This window comes from Eschrichtius robustus, chromosome 3 (assembly GCF_028021215.1).
Source record: "Eschrichtius robustus isolate mEscRob2 chromosome 3, mEscRob2.pri, whole genome shotgun sequence".
In the NCBI taxonomy this organism is placed as follows: Eukaryota; Metazoa; Chordata; class Mammalia; order Artiodactyla; family Eschrichtiidae; genus Eschrichtius; species Eschrichtius robustus.
Genome location: NC_090826.1, coordinates 79,237,137 through 79,256,840, shown reverse-complemented (window position 1 = coordinate 79,256,840; position 19,704 = coordinate 79,237,137). Strand labels below are relative to the sequence as shown.

The 19,704-nt window shown below is 42.6% G+C and overlaps 1 protein-coding gene across 7 annotated transcripts in view; it reads right to left on the bottom strand.

Annotated features, from left to right (window-relative positions):
- The window catches only part of LRRC8D (leucine rich repeat containing 8 VRAC subunit D), a 108,767-nt gene that overhangs the window by 80,617 nt on the left and 8,446 nt on the right, over positions 1–19,704 (bottom strand). For 3 of the 7 annotated variants that reach the window (XM_068540254.1, XM_068540255.1, XM_068540258.1), the window contains exon 2: positions 6,491–6,641. The exons of 2 other annotated variants lie outside the window; for them this stretch is intronic. The gene's annotated coding sequence lies outside the window, so the exon portion shown is untranslated. Of the gene's footprint in view, positions 1–6,490; positions 6,642–9,713; positions 9,762–19,704 lie in introns of those variants that run through there. 2 more of the 7 variants (XM_068540256.1, XM_068540261.1) reach the window with 2 other exon arrangements.

The following is a 19,704-nucleotide window of genomic DNA, read 5'->3' as shown; positions in this document are numbered from 1 at the left end:
GGAGATGCAAGAGGGAAGAGATATGGGAACATATGTATATGTATAACTGATTCACTTTGTTATAAAGCAGAAACTAACACACCATTGTAAAGCAATTATACTCCAATAAAGATGTTAAAAAAAAAAATAATTGACACACACACACACACACACACACACACACACAAAAGACATGTAAATGCCTGCTTATCAAATAAAGCAACCTAGCATTTAGTGTGACATACACTGGAGACTGGAGAGAGAACGAGACCCCCGTGAGCTGGGAAAAGAGTGAAGCAAAGTAAACTTGGAGAAAACCCGAGCTGAAACTGGCAGTGTTTTCCCAATAATAAACAGACATCTATAATTAACAGGCTTTCAAGAGTATTCAGCCATATATTACGGCATCACACCTCATAAAACATTCATTCAAAAGCCATATCAGGAATGCATATCCCAGATCTATGAGCGCGTGCAGATCACTGAAGAAGAGAGGACTTTGAAGTGAGACACCCACTGCCCTACATAGATGACCAAGCATGAAAGGGAGCTGTGATTGCTAAAAAAAAGAAATAATAATAAAATCGAGAAGAAAGTGTAATGTCAGGAATGTTAGAGTTACGTTAAATTATGCTACTAAATAAATAATATTCCCGAAGGAGTAAACACACTTCTCAAAGATACATTTGCAGATGTAAAGGGCTAGCACATACAAATAAGGGCAAGACAGCCACCCAAAATAATCTCCAATAGTTTTGAACTTTTAAATTTATATCAATCATGATAATAATATCAAGTCATATAAGTGTACGGGTAACAAGATAAGGCATATTTCAAAGCCCTAGTAATTTAAAAAAGTGAATCAACCACCCAGGAACACACAAATAAGCCATCTGAACAAAACAGAGATCTCAGAAGGAGATCTGTATAAATGTACACTTATATGCTAGAGGTGGCACCAAAAATCTGTGGAGAAAGAGTGGATTATTTAGTAAATAGTGTTGAAGAAACTGGCTCACAAGATGAACAGTTTTCAAAAAATAACAATGAATTTACACCTCATATCTTAAACTTCGAATCGTTTAAAAACCCGAGTAAACCTATAAAGCTAAGAAAGTGAAGAGAGACTATAATATGAGCCTAGAATAGGGAAGGGTTTCTTAAATGACTCAAAATGCACAGACCACAATAATGTTAAAAACTGGTGGGTTCAACTACATTAAAATTAAAGATTTTGTTGTTGTTGTTACTGAAAGGCACCACAGACAAACTTATCAGACAAGTGACATACTGGGAGAAAGTATCCACCATATCCACAGCTAACAAAGCATTAACTTCCAGAATATACAAGGAACTCCACAAGAATTCTTTCAAGGAACTTCTTACAAGAAAAGGGGAAGAGACCCAATTCACAGAAAAGGGAAATTAAGTACATGAAGAGATGCTCAACCTCACTTATAATCAAAACAAGGCAAAATTCAACCACGAGGCACAATGAACATCTAATGGATAGCAAAAATCAGGAAATTTGTTAATAAAAAAAGAAATCATCGTGTAGAATTGGTGGAGATATAAAACTGACAACAATCTGTGCAGTTCCTAGTAAAATTAGTATGCTATGACCTAAGATCCAGCAATATTGCTTGTGGACAATACTGCCTCAAGAAATTCTTACCAACAGATTCAATACACTCACGAATATAAGTATACATTCCTTGGGGGGAAAAAGAGCATATATACTGCATGGAAGCCAAAAATACTTATAAAAATGTTGACCCTTTCATGTCCCTATCCCTAAAGTCTGCATGTTCTGTATGATTTTAACTGAACCTTTGCTGAAAAGGTAGGTAAGACTAAACAAAATATTCTCATTTTTCTTCACAGGTGAGGTTAAGGACAGAGAAAGAAGCAGATGTGATGACAGAAATGTTTTAGCCTGGGGACTGACAAACCTGGATCTGAGGCCAGGCCTCAGCTTGTCCATGTGACCTGGATAAATTACAATCTCCACTTGGCCTCAGTTTCTTTACCTATAAAACAGGGATATTACCCACCCTGCACAACACCAGGAAGACTACCGATAATCCATAAAAAGCATTCAATAAATAGAAAGTGATTTTTTTTTTTTTAACCAGAAAGAAGAGCATCATGCACTAACCCTAACAGATTTTGGTGCCCTGCCTAATCTGCCTTAAACAGAACACCAAAACCTCAGCAATGGGCATGGAAATCAGAGAGACAGATTCAATATGAACCTATATGTCAGCTTTTTCCACTACAGAACAGGGTAAATAATCTCTCTCCTTCTATATACTTATTGAAAACTGTAAAGGTTAAGATTGGGAAGCCTATTTTAGCTTCTGTGAAATGAATATAAGGCTGCAGATGGTGACAGTTATGACAGTGGTGACCCTGGGACTGGTGTCAGAGTCCTGACTCGACAAACGTAAGGAACCACCGTAGGGAGAATGTCGGGAGAAGGCTCTTAGAAGAACTCCAGTTACCCGTGACTGAGTAACTACAGGACCTCAAAGCTGACCATGAAAACAATTAACCCAGAAACAAGATCAGATCCAAAGTCAGGACTTTACACGTCACCTATTTAATGAGGAAAAATTTAAAGTCAGGACTTTACACGTCACCTATTTAAAGAGGAAAAATTTAAAGAGGAAAAATTCCACTTGGGAATCTTTATAACCTGACGGCTAACATACTGTACATCACCATTTCTGCATTTTCAGCCTGGAGCAGTTGTTTTACTTCAGTCCTGAGTCCCAACCTGTGGACTTCAGGATCCTGGCAGAAGTCGGTAGACTGAACCCCTGTCCCACTCATACATGTACTACTATTTTACAAATACGGGAAGATGCCGTGGTGATTCTTTATAATGTATATCCAGTTAAGTAACATTAAATAGTGACTCTGTCACTAAATATTACCAATCATCAGAAATGAGAAGTAAAACTCTGAACAAGTCAAAATCTTTGAAATCTTTTAGTAGTAAATAAAAGTTTCCTGATTTTTGTTAAGGGTTGAGAACCACTGTTTTAAAGTTCACAATTTCCAATCGAAGATAGTTTTTATTTTATAATAGACATGAAGGAAAAGAGAGAGGGTTTTGAAAAAATGAAAATCCTAATGCACATTCATCTCCACTCCTAGTCCTCTCTTGGCCATAAACTTTTCCTTGGCATTTAACATCAAAGCTAGTTACCCTTTCATTCTTAGTTCACAAGCCACTGCAACTGTTCAAAACAGACAGAAGTGGCAGTGCATTGTGTATTAAGAAAATATGCATATATCATTCCATTCCTTACTTATAAAAGAAAAGATCACTCAGTTTATCTCCCTTTCCTCCCCCTCCCTCCCCCCCACCTTCTCCCCTTTCTCCTGATGCTTTGACACAATTCTACAAAGGGGAAGTTATAGATCACTACAGATACTTCAATTGTTGAAGACAAAATAAATATTTTATCTAGCATATCCCATTGAAAATATACTCTAAATTTTAATTTATATTCTTCTCGGTGTAACATAAAAATCCTAGCTAAAAAGAGCCTCAACATTAAATGTTGCAAAAATAAGAAAAATAAACTTATTTCCATCTGAGGAGTATTACAAAAATATTTAATATATAAAGTGTATATGGATTTACCCATGTCTTTTATAATATAAGGTTTTCAGTAAGTTATCCTGAACTGGGGTGGGGAAGTTAGGGGGCTATGTACAGTGGTCATACAGTATGTAGGGTAGTGGAGTATGAAGAGAGCTATATACATCATTTATTAATTTTTTAATTTATTATTTCTTTTCTGGGATGTAAACTATGTCCTAGGGGTAAACCATAAATGTTGTTTTTTACTCTAAGAAGTTAAAATATGCTAATCTGACCTTTCAAAAAGATACTGTTCACTAAGACCTGACATAAGATATCTGTAAATTAAAATATGCCATTAGAATGTTGGCAGCAGAAAACAAATCAAAATGATGCAAACACAGCTAAACCTAGTCACTAACACAGAGGAAGTGTAAATTTCAAACATGGAAAAAACAACAACAACAATAGAACCCCCTAAGCTCTGGGTAGAGAGGAATGGGAAAAGATCTGGAGATTTAGGTGAAGTTAATCTCGAGTCAGTGTTTATCAGCTCTCTTTTAGAAAGGCAAAAGACCATCTGAATCAGCGTTGCCATCTCTTCCTTAAGCAGCCACTTTCCAGATTATAAGAGAGCCAAGCACTATAAAGCATAAGACTCTTGTTCAAGTCCCAGCAGGTCCATTTACTAGTATGACCACTGACAAGTCACATTTTATCAGCCTCAGTTTCCTCGCTCCATCAAATAGAATAAATGAATCCTATTTCAGACTGTTAAACAGAGTAATAAATTATACAGGAGATATAGAAAATGCGCTCTGTAAACAAACAGAAAATGAGGATCTAAAGGCCATTTATTATTCCTGGGTTATTAATTAATTATTATCAAATTCCACTAGGGTGGGAGTAAATCCTGTTCCTAAATAGGGGACAAGTTTGGGCGGTCACAAAGGCTGTTCTATTTTATCTTGAAACAGAATGACAGATGCTGAGGAAAGTCCTCAGGTAAATTAATGAATCAGAAGGCCAGGAGTATACCTGGGTATAAAAATAGAGGCAAATACTATGGTTGTACAGGTCTTTCAAGAGTCTCTCTTAATGACTTGTTTTCACTTTTAATCTCATGATGTATTTGGCAAGAAGAGGCATAAACACAGACGTCTCAATTAAATTCAAATTTGAGAAGTCCACATCTATCTAGAAAAAGATAAAATTAATTGCTCAGCGCTCTTAGTGTATCTTGGCTACTTAATGCTAACACAATTATGCCAATTACTGATAATATCACAATGCTCAAAGCACCTGCATTTTAAAAGAGATTAAAGTTCTGAAGGACTATTGGAATAATGGGATCTTATAATTTAAATTACCTCCATGCTGCTTATAAGAAAAAGAAAGGGAGGGAGGGGAAAGTACAAATGTACCAGGCTGAGTAACTACAAAAGACTTTCCTTTCAAAGCAAAATTAATTATGTAGTAAATATTTCACTACAAAAAACATCAGCATTAGAGTGGTATAGTCAGCATAGGCCATCACGAATTTAAATTCTACAACCAACCCTGCTTCCCGAGAAAGCCTGACCACCCAATAAGGTGAAGGGGCTAAGCGCACATAGTACTGTGATTTTGCACTTTCCCTCCCTGCTACAGAAAGAGGCCCTTCTTTGCAGAATCTCACTTTCCTCCCCTCTAGTCATTTGCATGGATCCCTTCTTCCAAAAGAAAGAGAAAGAAGATCCTACTGGCTTTAACTTCATTCAAACATTTAATTTGAGGCTACAATCTTCCCATCAAACTGCCTCTCACCTCCTCTCAACCATCACACCTCCTTTAGTGTCCCTCCGCAAGACAGGCGTTCAACCAGGTAGACAAGTAAAGGCGGGTAAACAAGACCAGGCTTTCACTGGGGGAAAAGTCCGTCTGATTTAGTCCGCAGAGAGAGGAGCTGCCAGGGATATGAAGAAGCAAAAACTCTGCGCATAAAACCAACCTTTCCTCTAGCATTTTGTTCTCCACCTATGCACTTCTGAGATGGAGTAAGACAAGCAATGTGAAACTGTAACCTACCCAGTGAATTGGAGAAAAGTCGTTCTCAATTTTACTCCGATGAAAAATGGCATTTAATGAATAAAGATGTCAGGCTTCTACCTTTAAAAGTACCTCTGTCTCAGCAAGAGAGGCTGGCTAAGAATCCACAACTGGAGTTAACAAGCCAGACACCAGACTAAACATCTCAGAACTAGCTGCCCCTCATTCCTGGTCACTACCTTTCCAGTGTGTGTCTGCATCACGAATTCCCTCAGTTCCTGACAGCCTGGCTCTTCCAAAATGGAAAGCAAAGAGCCTGGACTCCTCTGTTTACTGGCTACAGAGCTGGTGAGATATCTTAGCCCGGACACCAAGGCTCTTGCTCCCCTTTCCAACTTACACATCACCCTCAATTCATCCTCTTTCTCTCCCAGGTCCCCACCCCTCCCACTCACATCACTCTTATTAACACCCAAGCCACCCATTTCTGTAGATAACCCCTGGCCTGGCGAACAAAGTGAAGAACAAAGAGCCGCTGCTTCAGGCGGCAGGAGGAGGAGAGGCGAGGGTGGAGAGGGCAGCTGACGACTCGGGAAGCCTCCCGGGCACAAGCAGCCCAGCCTGGAAAGCTCCCGCCTAAGGTGGGTGAGGAAGCGGGCAGGTCCCGCGGGCGCCGCGTGCCGCCACGCGCCTTATCACCGGGGTCCAACGCACCCGGGTAGCAGAGCCACAGAGTTTGGAGAGATCCTCCGGGAGAGAAAGTAGCCAGGGGAGCGCAACCTAGAAAAGGCACGGCGAGTGAGGCTGCAGCGCGGGAGCTGCAGATCCGCTGAGTGACTGAGTGACAGCCCAGCGCCCGGCCCGCGGGCTCGCAACCCAGCCCCGCACCTGGACCAGGCGGCCACCCTGCTCCCTCAGGGCGCTCTCCTCTCCGGGGACTGGCTTCCGGCGGGCTCCGCGAGCTGGAACCGGCGCGACGCGAAGACTTCACTCTTCCATCCTGGGACCCGGCGGCACGTTACAGACAGCCGTGCACTTCCTGTTTGAAACACACAGGGGAGAGAAAGACCGAGAGAGATCCGAGTGCCGGCCAAGCGGAGGGAGGGACGCAGGCCGGCGGAGAGGGCGGACGAGGGGGCTGCGGGTTGCATAACCGCCGCCGCCCGCCTCGCACGGTCCGCGGCACCCGGCGCTCTCCCGGAGGGCGACCCGCCACCCCGGCGGCCCGCGAGGTGGCTGCCCGCGGCCCGGCCTCCCCCTGCCGGCGGCCTCGCCTGCGGCGCACTGGCAGACCTTCCGTTTCCAGCCCCCGCCTGGGTTCCCCCTCCCCGCGCGGACCTAAGTCAACTACAAGCTGTCCGCCTGCCTCAGTGTTCCTCCTTTCCTTTCCTCTCCTCTCTGCCCCCGGAAAAAAACAAAAAAAATCGGCCGGAGGGGAAGGTATAAAGACAAGCTGAGCCTTTCCAGGGGAGAGGAAGCTGGATTTACGCACAATTTTAAACTTAGCCACATCCCAGTATATCCACTACAGCTCAGCTGCCGAAAGAGCTTCTGGATGGGAAATTACTTCTCTTGCGCCTGGCTGACTCAAAAGGGAGAGCGTGCATGCAGCAGCCACGAACTGCCAAAAAAAAAAAAAAAAGTATTCCGGGTTCCTAGGCTGTCTACTGGGATCCTTACCCGCACAGTGCCCTAACATTTACACATACCAATTCCACACAAAAGATCATCATATAGTGCATTCTTCCAGAAAACAATTAAGTATTTCTCTGGGCGTATGAATCACAGAGCAGTTCCAAAGTTCTGCGTTTATGTCCATTTTGTCACCCTCTGACTTGGGTGAACTTCGGGGTAGTGTTTAAAAGATAGCAAACAGGTGGTTTAAGAATCTGCCATAGGCAGAGTGTACCAGCTCTAGGAGTCCGCTTATGCGTTCAGTGCCCAGTTTCTGGGCTTCCAGGTGTGGACAGCTTCACCGGTACCCTGCCTGCCCTTGCACACGAATCTATCTGGTTGCAAGGCACCTACAGCACTGTCTCTGATAAACAACTCCTTTTATCATCAAGGTGATAGCTTAAATAAAAGTTATTCCTGTTTCAAAACTCAACATGGAGAATAGAATATAAAGGATGATTATTCTACATAAAAAGTTAAATTTTGACTGAAAGAAAGAAACTGATGGACATTAAGCTCCTGCTAAGCGTTAGCATCTCATTTTAATCTCCCTTTAGTCTTAATATTTCCCAACAGATCTGCAAAAGTCCTATTCTCATATTCCCAATTGAGGAAGCAGGGTCAGAGAAGTTAAGTAACTGTCCTGATGTCTTAGCTAGAAAGTGGTCAAATGGAGAATTGAATAAGAGTTCTTTCCTAAGTGTAAAATCTGGGCCATTTCCTCTAAGCTCTGCTTATTCTCAAAACAATAGTGAATTCTCAGAGAAAAATCAAGCCCATCGACCATCTGTGATCCATTCCTTCATCTCCAAATGAGCCTGCAATTCCATGCTATCACTCTGTTGAACTAGCTAGGCTCCTTACCCACCTGAATAATATGTACCTTGATTACTTGAGCAGAGGACACCGCGCTCTTTCCCATTATCTACCACTGGCTCTGTCAGCCTTTTCAGAATTACTCGGTGGTAAAAGTTCAAAAGGTTCTAGGATAACCACTCATATGCCAAGGTACAAAGTCTATCCAGTTCAGAACCTAATCTGCTGACTAATATTTGTTCCCTGAATTCTCTTCCAACTGGGCCCTTTTAAGAAGAAGGCAAACAAACAAACAAACAAAAACCACACCACACAAAAGAGGCATGGACTCCACTCTTAGTGAAACTTGAAATTCTCTCACTTTCCATTTCCTTCTGCTTTGGCACTTAGTTCACACTTCACTTGTCAGTAGCATGCTGCTATTAGCCTCCTGACAAGCCAAGAAACAGAGCATGTATTAAAAGGTGATTAAGAATCTTGGCAATGATGAGACCCCAGACACTTGAGCGGAGAGTGAGGGAGAAAGTGAGTGCTTTTGTCTTCTCTCCTGATGAACTGTGTCTCACTCGCCCTTCCCCACCACCTCACTCAGCAGCACAGACCCTGGAGCTGTAGGGCGTGCAGGTGAAGGGCAAGGACAGTTCAAGTGTGCCGGTACGGGCTGGGCAGGGGCTGGGCACGAGCAGATGCACTCGCATCCTTCAGGTTCGCACAGTGGCATGCGGGCTTATTACTAAAAACCTCCTGAGGGATCTTAGCATGCTTTTAGGGTCCAGGTCTGCCTCTGCTGCCATCATTTTCCTTCTCTCAGTCCCTTGCTTACCCTGGACCTGTCCACTCTTCATTTCTTTTCACAAACTTAATGCTTCTTCCCAAAGCACTGCCATTGCTTTCCCACAAAGTACCTGGTGGGAGGGAGGTAGGAAGGAGGGCATTTAACTCAAAACTTCTCTCAATTCTCTCATTAAAAAAAAAAAGTCAATGATTACCATGTTTTGGATACAATTCTATTTTAAAATACCTTTTGGTATCTCTGCCTTCATTTGTTACTCATAAATCCAAGAGCCTAAAAGGAAAACCTCTAAAGAAAAATGAAATTCTTGAGACAAAGCAAAGGAAACATGCTTAAATTAAGCTGTCTGGATCCCAAAGTTCATAGTTTGGATAATACAACATCCTAAGATTGCATCCATTCCTGACAAGTATGTATCCTAACAATCACAAGACCAAAGCATCATATCGTACTTTCTCACAGCTCAGCTATTCTCCTGCCCCTTCTGTATTTCATGGAAAGTGTTTCTTCCTTGCCACTGTTAGGCAGAAAAAAATATTAAAATAACAACCTCATAAAAAAATGCTCCCAGGTAGGCACAAATGACGCCACAAAAAATAAAACTGATTTTGGAAGAATACTGGAGGTTAATTTTGCAAGTCTCCACTCCCTAAGTACCACAGTCCATGGACCAAGACAGCAACAGTGTGAAAGCCATTTAGAGGCTCCAAATTAAGTGACGAAAGATAGCTTTCCTAAGGACTAATGGGTGTGGAGGAGGAGATGATAAACTCATATCCCAAAACGATGTTCCTTATCTTTCTTCATCTTAAAAGAGAAAGACCTTACTTTGATGATTAAAAACGTCTGCCACACGATTTCTCTGTGTGAGGATTCTTGGCCATTATTACAGCTGGATTTTCTGCAAACAAAGAAAGAAAAATGACAAGCCATCTGGTTACCTAAGAGACTGTCTCTCTGTAATAGCAGGCTTCACAGCGGCATCCCTGTCTCTGTCTTCACTTCTAGGGTAGCACATGCAACAGGCTTTTCTGTGAAGGAGGTCTCTGGCACTCACACTCATCTCCCGGCCTCTGCAAAACCTGGGCCGTGGCTTTCAAGGAAAATGTCTTCAGAGCCAACTGGCTGGCTTGATTGGCATTTACCCATGGACAATTATTAGCCATTTTCAAGGAGCCAGAGTGTCACTTCCCATGGCAAAAATGTAGCAAGGGGATGCAAATCACCTTTTTAAAAAAGTCTGGGGCTTCCCTGGTGGCGCAGTGGTTGAGAATCTGCCTGCCAATGCAGGGCACACGGGTTCAAGCCCTGGTCTGGGAAGATCCCACATGCCGCGGAGCAGCTGGGCCCGTGAGCCACAATTACTGAGCCTGCGCGTCTGGAGCCTGTGCTCCGCAACAAGAGAGGCCGCGATAGCGAGAGGCCCGCGCACTGCGATGAAGAGTGGCCCCCGCTTGCTGCAACTAGAGAAAGCCCTCGCACAGAGACGAAGACCCAACACAGCCATAAATAAATAAATAAATAAGTAAGTAAGTAAGTAAGTAAGTAAGTAAGTAAGTCTGCCTGCAAGATGGTTTAGGCTCCCTCCTAGGCACAGAGTCTCCTGGTTTCAAGCAAGTTGAGAAGGAAAGCACTACTCAGAACACCTGCACCATTACTTGCAAGACCCAGCTACACGTCAGAAACACAGGCCTGGGTGGCTACAGGCGTGAGCTGGTATGTCCCTCAGCTCAGTGCTTCAAAGCACACACATCTTGAGCAGAATTAGTAACATTTACATAGGACCCACACATGCCCTGCCTCACTGGATTCTCAGAACTGCCTTTGCAAGGAAGACTCATTACCACTGTGCTAGAAGAAGTGGAGCTCATAGGTGTTTTTCTCAAAGCAGTAGGTAATGGAGCTAAAATTCACCCTGGGTCTGTTCTTCCTCTGAATTGAAAAGAAATGAGTAGGTGCATTTTGGCTGTGGATTTATTATTCTGTGCTACACATCTTTTACTCAGAAGAATCTTCTCTCAACTATATCATGTGACTTCATCAACTTCCCAAGTTGTTTGAAAGAGTAAACTATAAACATGTATTTTGCAACGGGCCAACCGATTTTTAGCAATATGTCAATATAAATTAGGTTAAACATGATCTTAGTTTGCAGCTGAAAAGTATTTAATAAAATAATAATGACAGATCCACAGGTCGATCAAACTGTGATGGACAAAATCTTTTTTTTTTTTTTTTTGGTCTGCATTGGGTCTTCGTTGCTGCGCGCGGGCTTTTCTCTAGTTGCGGTGAGCAGGGGCTACTCTTCCTTGTGGTGCGCGGGCTTCTCATTGCGATGGCTTCTCTTGTTGTGGAGCACGGGCTCTAGGGCGCGTGGGCTTCAGCAGTTGTGGCGCCCCGGCTCAGTTGTGGCTCGCGGGCTCTAGAGCGCAGGCTCAGTAGTTGTGGCACGTGGACTTACAGTTGCTCCACGGCATGTGGGATCTTCCTGGACCAGGGCTCGAACCTGTGTCCCCTGCATTGGCAGGCAGATTCTTAACCACTGCACCACCAGGGAAGTCCCAATGGACAAAATCTTAATACATTTTTTCCAAGTTTCCCCTCTCATTCTTCAGTTAATATGCAAATATACATGTAAAGTGAGCCATGATGGCTGATGTACTGTGATTCAGTGAGCATAAATATGAAAGATTAGCAGGAAGCCATATAGGCTTGACTAAATGCAAATACTTGTACATAAGTTAAGAGTATTCAAACAGTTCCTAGCACAGACTGCTAACATGAACAGCCTTGGGTTATTTACTGACTGTTGATCATGATGTGTATTGTGTAGACTAAACACTGTCCTATAAGACATTTTTCTTTGGAAGGCATGTTTTGTCTATTCATTGTCTGTAGTGGGTATTTCTGCCTCCTTATTAAAAAAAAAATTTAAAAATTCTCTTTGGGCATCCGTTTAAAAATAATACATTAAAAATCCAACAACTTAAAATGATTTAACAGGTCTAATAAATATAATGTTTATTACTAAGAAAATAATGTTCTTAAAAAGATTTTTAAAATATGAGTATCTGTACAATTACACACTGGGAAGTAGCAATATAAGAGTAAATAGGGAATAAGTCATATTGTCTACTGAGTATATCAATTCTCAACTACCTATCATAATGGAGTCTTCAAGAAGAAAAGCAATTTACAAATAATTTAAGGTAGCAAAGTTGGACTGTTTGATCTTCATCTCCTTTCCTTTGTCTGCAGTGGAGTGACTAAGGCAAATAGTATGAAAGAAAAACAAAGTGCCTGGAAAATCCAGAAACGTTATTATAAACTTTTGAAAGATTATTCATCAATTTTTAAACTAAACCTAGCTAAACAAATTCCAACCACTTTACATGTATTGACTCAATTATTCCAGACAACTCTATGAAGCAAGAACTACCATTACTTCCATATTACAGACCAGGAAACAGACACAGAGCTATTAAGTAATTTGCCTAAAATAATACTACTAGCAAATACCAGAAATTGGGCAGCCTGGCTGGCCACAGAATCTACTTTTAACCAACACATTTTACTACCAATGGGGCACCACTGGCTTGGGCTTGCTTTCTCTAGCATGAAAGTTCACGGGGAAGAGTCCCATGCTAAGGCAGAAGGAGAGAAGTGAAAGGCTAAGAGGTTTTCCTTTCTATAGCAAGAACGTAACCACTGGTTGTACAGGGTCAGGAATGCAGTGCCTGCTACATGTTGCTGAATAAATGAATATTTAAAAGAAAGGAAAAGATATTTGCAGAACAGCCAAATCAGGAAGAAGGGCTGCTTCCTTACCTTGACCAGAATCCTGGATTGCAAGGCTCCAGGACTGCCTGCCTCCAGCACAAGTGAGTTAGCAAGGGAAGGGAATGCACTGAACTCCACGTGCTTTGATCTTGATGAAGCATTTGATACAGTGTCCCATACAATCACGATGGCCAAATCAACTGAAACTTACATGGCTACAAGAACCACACAGGAGTTAAGCAGGCTGGATAGAAAAACACTGGATACATCTACCAGTGTGATGAAGAAAAGAACCGCAAGGAACAGTATTCAATCTGTATTGAAAAGTAACTTAGAAATTATTCACACTGTTATAATCAAATTGGCACATAACATTAATTTGGGAGGGGTGAAAAGGGCAAATGAGGGCAAGCCAACTGACTTAGTTAAATTAACAGAGAGGTGAGGAAAAACAAGAAGTTTGGTTTCATTTATGTGCTCCCTTTAATTTTCAGGGAGGGGCTGAGGATGCCCATTGGGTAGTAACCACCTCTAGACCTGAAATGCCAAGACTGAACTAAAAGTAAAGTAAGCAATAGCAATCTGGATACGTTTAAGATTTTAGGACCTTCGGTCTGAACTTCAGAAAGCATGATCCTATAATTCCACACACCATCAGTAAAGTTCCATGGGAAATAATATTCCTTTCAACAAGAAGACTCTGTTAGCAAAACTCAAAGAAATGAAGGGGCTCAAAGGCTGAATTTAGAGGTCAGATGAAAAAGTCAGTGGTGTATGTATAATCTGGCCCCACTACAAATATGCTGCTCAGGCAGAAGGTCATGAGAATGGTTTGTAAACATACGGCAGGATAAAGAACAACGGAGAAGGAAGAGAGAAGAGAGCAAAAACTTGGACTAACATTATTTTTTTAAGCATAAATTATAATTTCTAATTTTTTTTAATGTTGAGAAATTGCTTCTCCCTTGGTAGAACTGTTTGCTCTCCCAGCAAAGTTTATACTTTAAAAGTCAGTAGTTGATTTAGAACTCAAGAAACGGAAGTAGGAGAGGTCTGCAACATTTGGAAAAAAAAAAAAAAAATGGCCTAACTTCACGCTAGGTCCCAGGAAATGTACAAGTGAGCATCATATCATTCAACTCCTAAGAGACTGAAGAGCTGAACTATTAGCTCTGTAGCCACCATGCCCCAGGCAGTGGACTCCACAGCTGATGAGAGATTGTCCATGAAGGGACAGTCACGAAGGAAATGCTACGTGTTCCATTTCCTCCGAAATAAACAAACAAAAAAAGGGGGTGGGGCAGGGTAGGGGACTTAGCACAAAGGCGTAAAGTTTAGAGCCATACTGCATTCTATTGTAGATATGAATGGGAAAATTTATGTGAAAATGATGATGCTCTGAGATTATTTAATATCTATACGGAATAATAAGCAAACGATAAAACCTAAATAGACAGATCTTCCCCAAGGTTTGATTACTGGCCCCCTCCTGTGGTTTATAAATCATCCACACAATGGCAAACTCACAATTAGCCTCAGAATGTCTACAGGCCCTACTCCCTTATCTGACTGCACTCAGAATCACCTCCCTTATCTGACTGCACTCAGAATCAACAGAATGTCTGGGGCAGGGGTGGGTGGGTGTTGCTGGTGGGCATGGGGTACTCCCAGCATCTGTATGTTTAAGAACTCCCAGGTGACCCTATGTTGCAGTCTGGTTGGGGAACCTTTGCTGCACACATTCTACTCCTTTCTAGACACTGCCACCAGAATCAGTCACATCAGAGACTAGAATAAATGATTTCCCTTCTCAAGAACGTTTAATGGAATAACCTTCAAAGGCAATGGAATGAAGTCTAAATTCCTTAGCGGGACACTGGAGTCCCTCTGTGATCTGTCCCAAACTACTTTTCTGCCCTCCTTCCCTCCCACATCCCTCACTCTGTCACAGCACCATTCCCCAAACACATCACATGCTTCTTTTATGTCTTCGGCACTTGCTGCCCCAATGTTACCTCCGCGCTGCTCAAGTTATTTTTCTCTGTGAAACCTTCTCTGATCTTTCCAATCAAAATCAGTCTCTCCTTCCCCTGAACAAATGTTCAAAAAAATTAGCTCATGCAGCAATTACAGCATATACCGCGTGCTGAGCTGAATTACACCAAACTGCGTATGTGGTGGTCTCCCCCTGAAAGCAGGGGCATGTGACACACTCATTTTTCATACTGTGAATGAGAGACAGACCTAGGTTCAAAGTTTAGCTCTTCCAGTTACTTACTAGCACTGTAACCCTTGGTAGGTTATTTAAATACTATGAGCCTCAATTTTATAATCTTTGAAATGGGACACACAAAAAATGATTCCTGCCTTCATGACTAATCTGAGGATAAAACAGGAAAAGTGTTTGGCCCAATGAGGACCACCTAAAATGCACCAAAATGACAGCTGTTGTAAATATCATTTATCAATTTTTGTTTCCTATCCTACCAGAATGCATTGCAGACATAGTAAGAGTTCCAAAAGTATTTGCCTCCTCTCAAAAAAACAAAACAAACAAACAAACAAAAGCATTTGCTTTCAAAGTAATAAGCAGTGATTTCTTAAAGCCCTTTCTCCTTGCCCAATTTTGTTCTGTTATGAAGGGCATTTCATAATATTTCTATGGAGAAGTCATCTCTTAATCAATCCCCTTTCTTTCCTTCAAAAATCAATGTACAAAATTCTAACGAACAAGCCCTGTCTGTCCCTCCTCCTCCAGCTTGGCTTTCTGCTTTGAACTACAGTAACTGCACTGCCCAGAGAATTGCCCGCTTCACCCTCAAAACAAACAGCACTTTGTAGGCAAACCGGAGGCGAGCCCGAAGCAGGAGGGAGCACCAAGGAAAAGGAGTTTGGGCCAGACACTGAGTGGACACCCACATTATCATCCACACTGTACCACAGGTAAGGAGAGAACAGGAAAGGAAAGAAGCTCAGATCAACGCAAACCTTCCCACCAACTCCCAAGCGTCCAGCTCACCACCCACCCACAGGAAAGACTCCCGACGCTCGCAGAGCACACGCTGGTCCCCAGCTGCCTAACACACACGGCCACTGTTGTTAATAAAATATCGTCCTATGTAATAGCTCCTTATCCTCACCAAACCAATCCTATTGCCGTTATCACCCCGCCCCCTCCACCAATTACAGGGGATGAAACCCAAGTCGAGAAGTCCAAGGCCACACAGTCAGTAGCGAAGAAGAGTGCCAGGACTAAACTCAAGTCATCTAAGCTCCAAGTCCTTGGCCCTTCCCACTGTCCTTTATGAAGTGTGAAAAGCCATTTTTAAAACTTTCTCAGAAGCTCACCAAATCCACTAGTTGTAAAGGTAAAATAGTTTCTGTCCTCTTAAAAACAAATCTGGTGCCAAGAGTGAGGGCTGTCACAGCAAGGAGGCCCCACCTGCAGCCCTTAGAGAGATCAGTCCGGTATCTTAGGACAGTGTTCCAGGAAGACCCTTTAGTTTCTGTTCCTAGATGGAAACTGTCTCCTGACAATTCCGTTTGTTCATTTGGTTTGGGGAGGAGGTATTAGGGAAGGAGTATAATTTTCTTTTTTTTAACATCAAACCCTGATCCTAAGTTTACAGCTGAGGTGATATGGAAAGCAAAAGAAGTTTGTAAAGCCTATTTGCGATCCTTGTCGTGAGAAGAGTACAAGGGGCCATAATGCAGTCCTCAGAAGCACAGATTCTGAAGCCATGACTGCCTAGGTTCCAATCACAGCTCTGTCGCTTCCAGCTCTGTGGCCTTGAGTCGCTTGGCTGCTCGCAGAGATGGGGAAGTGCAGCCAGACAGGGGAACCGGCCCTTGTTGTTCTCTGCTACAAAATGGGCTGTTGTGAGGAACACATGAGCTAATATACATAAAGTGCTCCAAGCAGTGCCAGGCACGTGTAAGTACTACGCAAGTGTTTCCTATTATTATTTCCAGACTAGATTACTCTCTACGATTGTGTTCTTTTTCAAGTGTATTTTAGAAGAAGGTTAAAGAAGACTTCTTGCACAATTTGTTAATCCTTAATGCCCCAAACCAGCACAAAGATTATTTACAAGTTTCACTTCCTGATAGGATCTTCCAGGATTTCCATCTGTGGGCTAGAGTCCCTGGAAGAACAAACAGTGGAATTCGAAGAATCTTCCTCCTTCCCAGCAACAGTGCAAGTAAATCTGTACCCATTCTCTCCGTACTACAAAGGGGCTTCCACGCTGAGAAACTAAATAAAAACAAAACAAAACAAAGAACTTATAGCACTGAACTAACTAACATAGGGGAACATCTGTAAAATTTGCTTTATATCCTGAAAGCAACCAAAGCGTTAAAAATTTAAAGCTATACCAGCTGAGAAAGACATGGTTCAGGTCACACAGGGATGACAGTCCTAAGGACTGGGATAAAACCTGCTGATGAATCAAAAGGTTTATTTCCCAGAAAATGCTGGAATTCCAGGAACAATGTGCTATCCTTGGGATGATTAAGAGAAAAATGGTTTTAAAAATCCCCTCTCAGGCTAAAAGTCTCGACTCAGCTAGTAACAGAGCTGCTAGAGTATCACCTCTCCTCTCCTTCGGAGAGGGCATATGTATAACAGATTAGACTTAAACAATGGAAGGATTTTCCCCAGAACAGCAGATAAAACTAAAGACAGGAGCCCTAGAAGGAAGGGTCACAACACAGGTCTGGGGTCACGGCCTTCCCGGGGGGCACCCAGCCGGGAAGAGGGGCTAAAACTCAGCCTGCACTGACCTCCAAGCAGCGTGCCTGGCGGGGCAGATGCAGCCCTGCTGCCACCAACTTCACACGAAAGGCCCTTGGGGGGCTACATCAGTGGCACTGAGCGCACCAGCCCCCCCCCCCCCACCGCAAGCCAAACAAGCTGGAGTCCAGAGCCATCCGGGAGCGGGGGGCTATGGTGCTCACCCCCTCAGACAATGCCGTCGTTTGGGGGGTGGGGGAAGAGTGCTGGTCTGTACCAGGGAAACGTTTTCAGCTTTACTGGTTTACTTTGTGACGCCAGCTGTCCTGTCGTCGCCTCTTCCTTTCCTCACTCTATATTCTCCTGACCTAAATCCTTTCTTTTCCTTCTCACTCCAATTCTCCTTTTGAAGAAGCCACCACACAAGTTAACGTGCACACTAGGAAGGGCAAAACAACAGCCCTCTGCCCACCCAGAGCTTCTGCGCTATTTCTGAATATTTATCAGATCACAGTGTTCCCTTCTCACTGTGGGCTCCTCTTCCATCTCCCTCTCCTCCCTATAACCCCCAAATCAATGTTGAGATATAATGGAGTCTTCCTCTTCACTTATCTCCTGGGGTGGATGATCTTTCTGGCCCTCCAAGCGGCTCTGACCTTTTGTTCTCTACCACGGGGCCCACCTGCCTCCCACCCCCCGTATCTTCTCCTACCTGCTGCATTCCCATACTCCGCGTATTTCTCTCCGAGTCTGTCACTCCTCAGGCAGGACAACCCCTTCAAATGTAACCACTCTGGATGTAACAAACCAAATGTAAAGGGCAGAAATTGTTACCATTACAAGTATGGGGATTTTGGTTCGTTTTGTTCTGCTTTCTGTATGTGTGTGTGTGTGTGTGTGTTTGTGTGCGTGTGTGTGTGTGTGCGTGTGTGTGTGGTACATAAAACGATGACATCAAGTTTTGCTTTGTTTCAACTTTTTAAAAGTGTATTATGCTTTTATTTGAATCATATGCTTCCATTTACCTGGCCACTAAAGGTCTATCTATCTCTAAGGGTCTAAGCTCACAGGCTGTATCCAGCCCACAAAGCTATTTTGTTTGGTCTGCAGGAAGTTCTTTTTAAAACGTCGTGTTAGCCAATCTTTTAAAATCAGGAGATTTTTAAGTAATCCAGATTTCTGGCTTACAGTGAAAAAATCAGAAGATCTGTCAAGACTGGCCCACATTCCCATATGGCAACAGTTGGCTGCTGAATAGATCTGCTCAACAGGCCCCTTTTCGACAGGACCTGCAGTTTCTGGTTCAGCCCAGGTTCACCCCCCACTCCCTCCTGATCACCCTACCCTGAGGTTGAGTACCAGCTGTCATAAATTATCCCATGTGAGGCCCGCTTCAGGCAGTGTTTGGGATATGCCTGAGACCACAGCTGGCATCTAACTCTAACTCTCTCTCTGGTTAGAGCAGAAATTACAGATGTAATTATAAAGTTTCTGCCTCGTACAGAATTTTCCAGGTACAAATAATTCATAAAGAAAAGAACTTAGAACTAAACAGAAAGGAAAATGTCCCGTAATAGAGAAATGCTAGAAAAGAACTAAGTTAAAGAGAAAGCCTCTGCGTGTGTGTGCGTAAGTGCGTGCATGTGTGTGCGTAGGAAGGGGATTCATTTGTGCAAGCTGTGTAACACTGCAGACCATTTCCCAATCTGTACTTTGTTATTGGCTAAATGTTAATATGAACAATAGAGCCATTAAAGTAGAAACTCTAACAGAGTGAATTTACTCCATTGAAATAATTATATTTGAGCATAATAAATCTATAAATAAAACAGACTACATATCACATAGATATATGGCTATTTATTGATTCATCATCATTAACTCAGAGGATATGGGGTAACGATTACTTGTCTTTAACTGCATATATTTGTGATAGCATTTATTCAGCAAACATTTGGACAAAAACACCTTAACAAATATTAGCTACATCTTTATATATTCATGTACAGTAGTGTTGTAGGGTCAGATCTAATTAGGAGGAGGGCACTTAGTGTGTGCTATTACAAGTGGCATTCTATCACCAATAGTGATGATAAAAGAGAATAGGGCTAGAGAAAGCACCAAAACAAGTGATTTTAAATTACCCTCTCAATTCTAGGATCAACTTTCACTCAAGTGGTTTTACCGACAGGTTGATGTTTTCTAAAACCACTGTGCGCTGATGAGAACTCTGGCCTGGAAGCCTGCAGAGCTGGGTGCCCCTATAGCTTTCCTCAGCTGTGTACCCACGCTTCAGACCTGGTC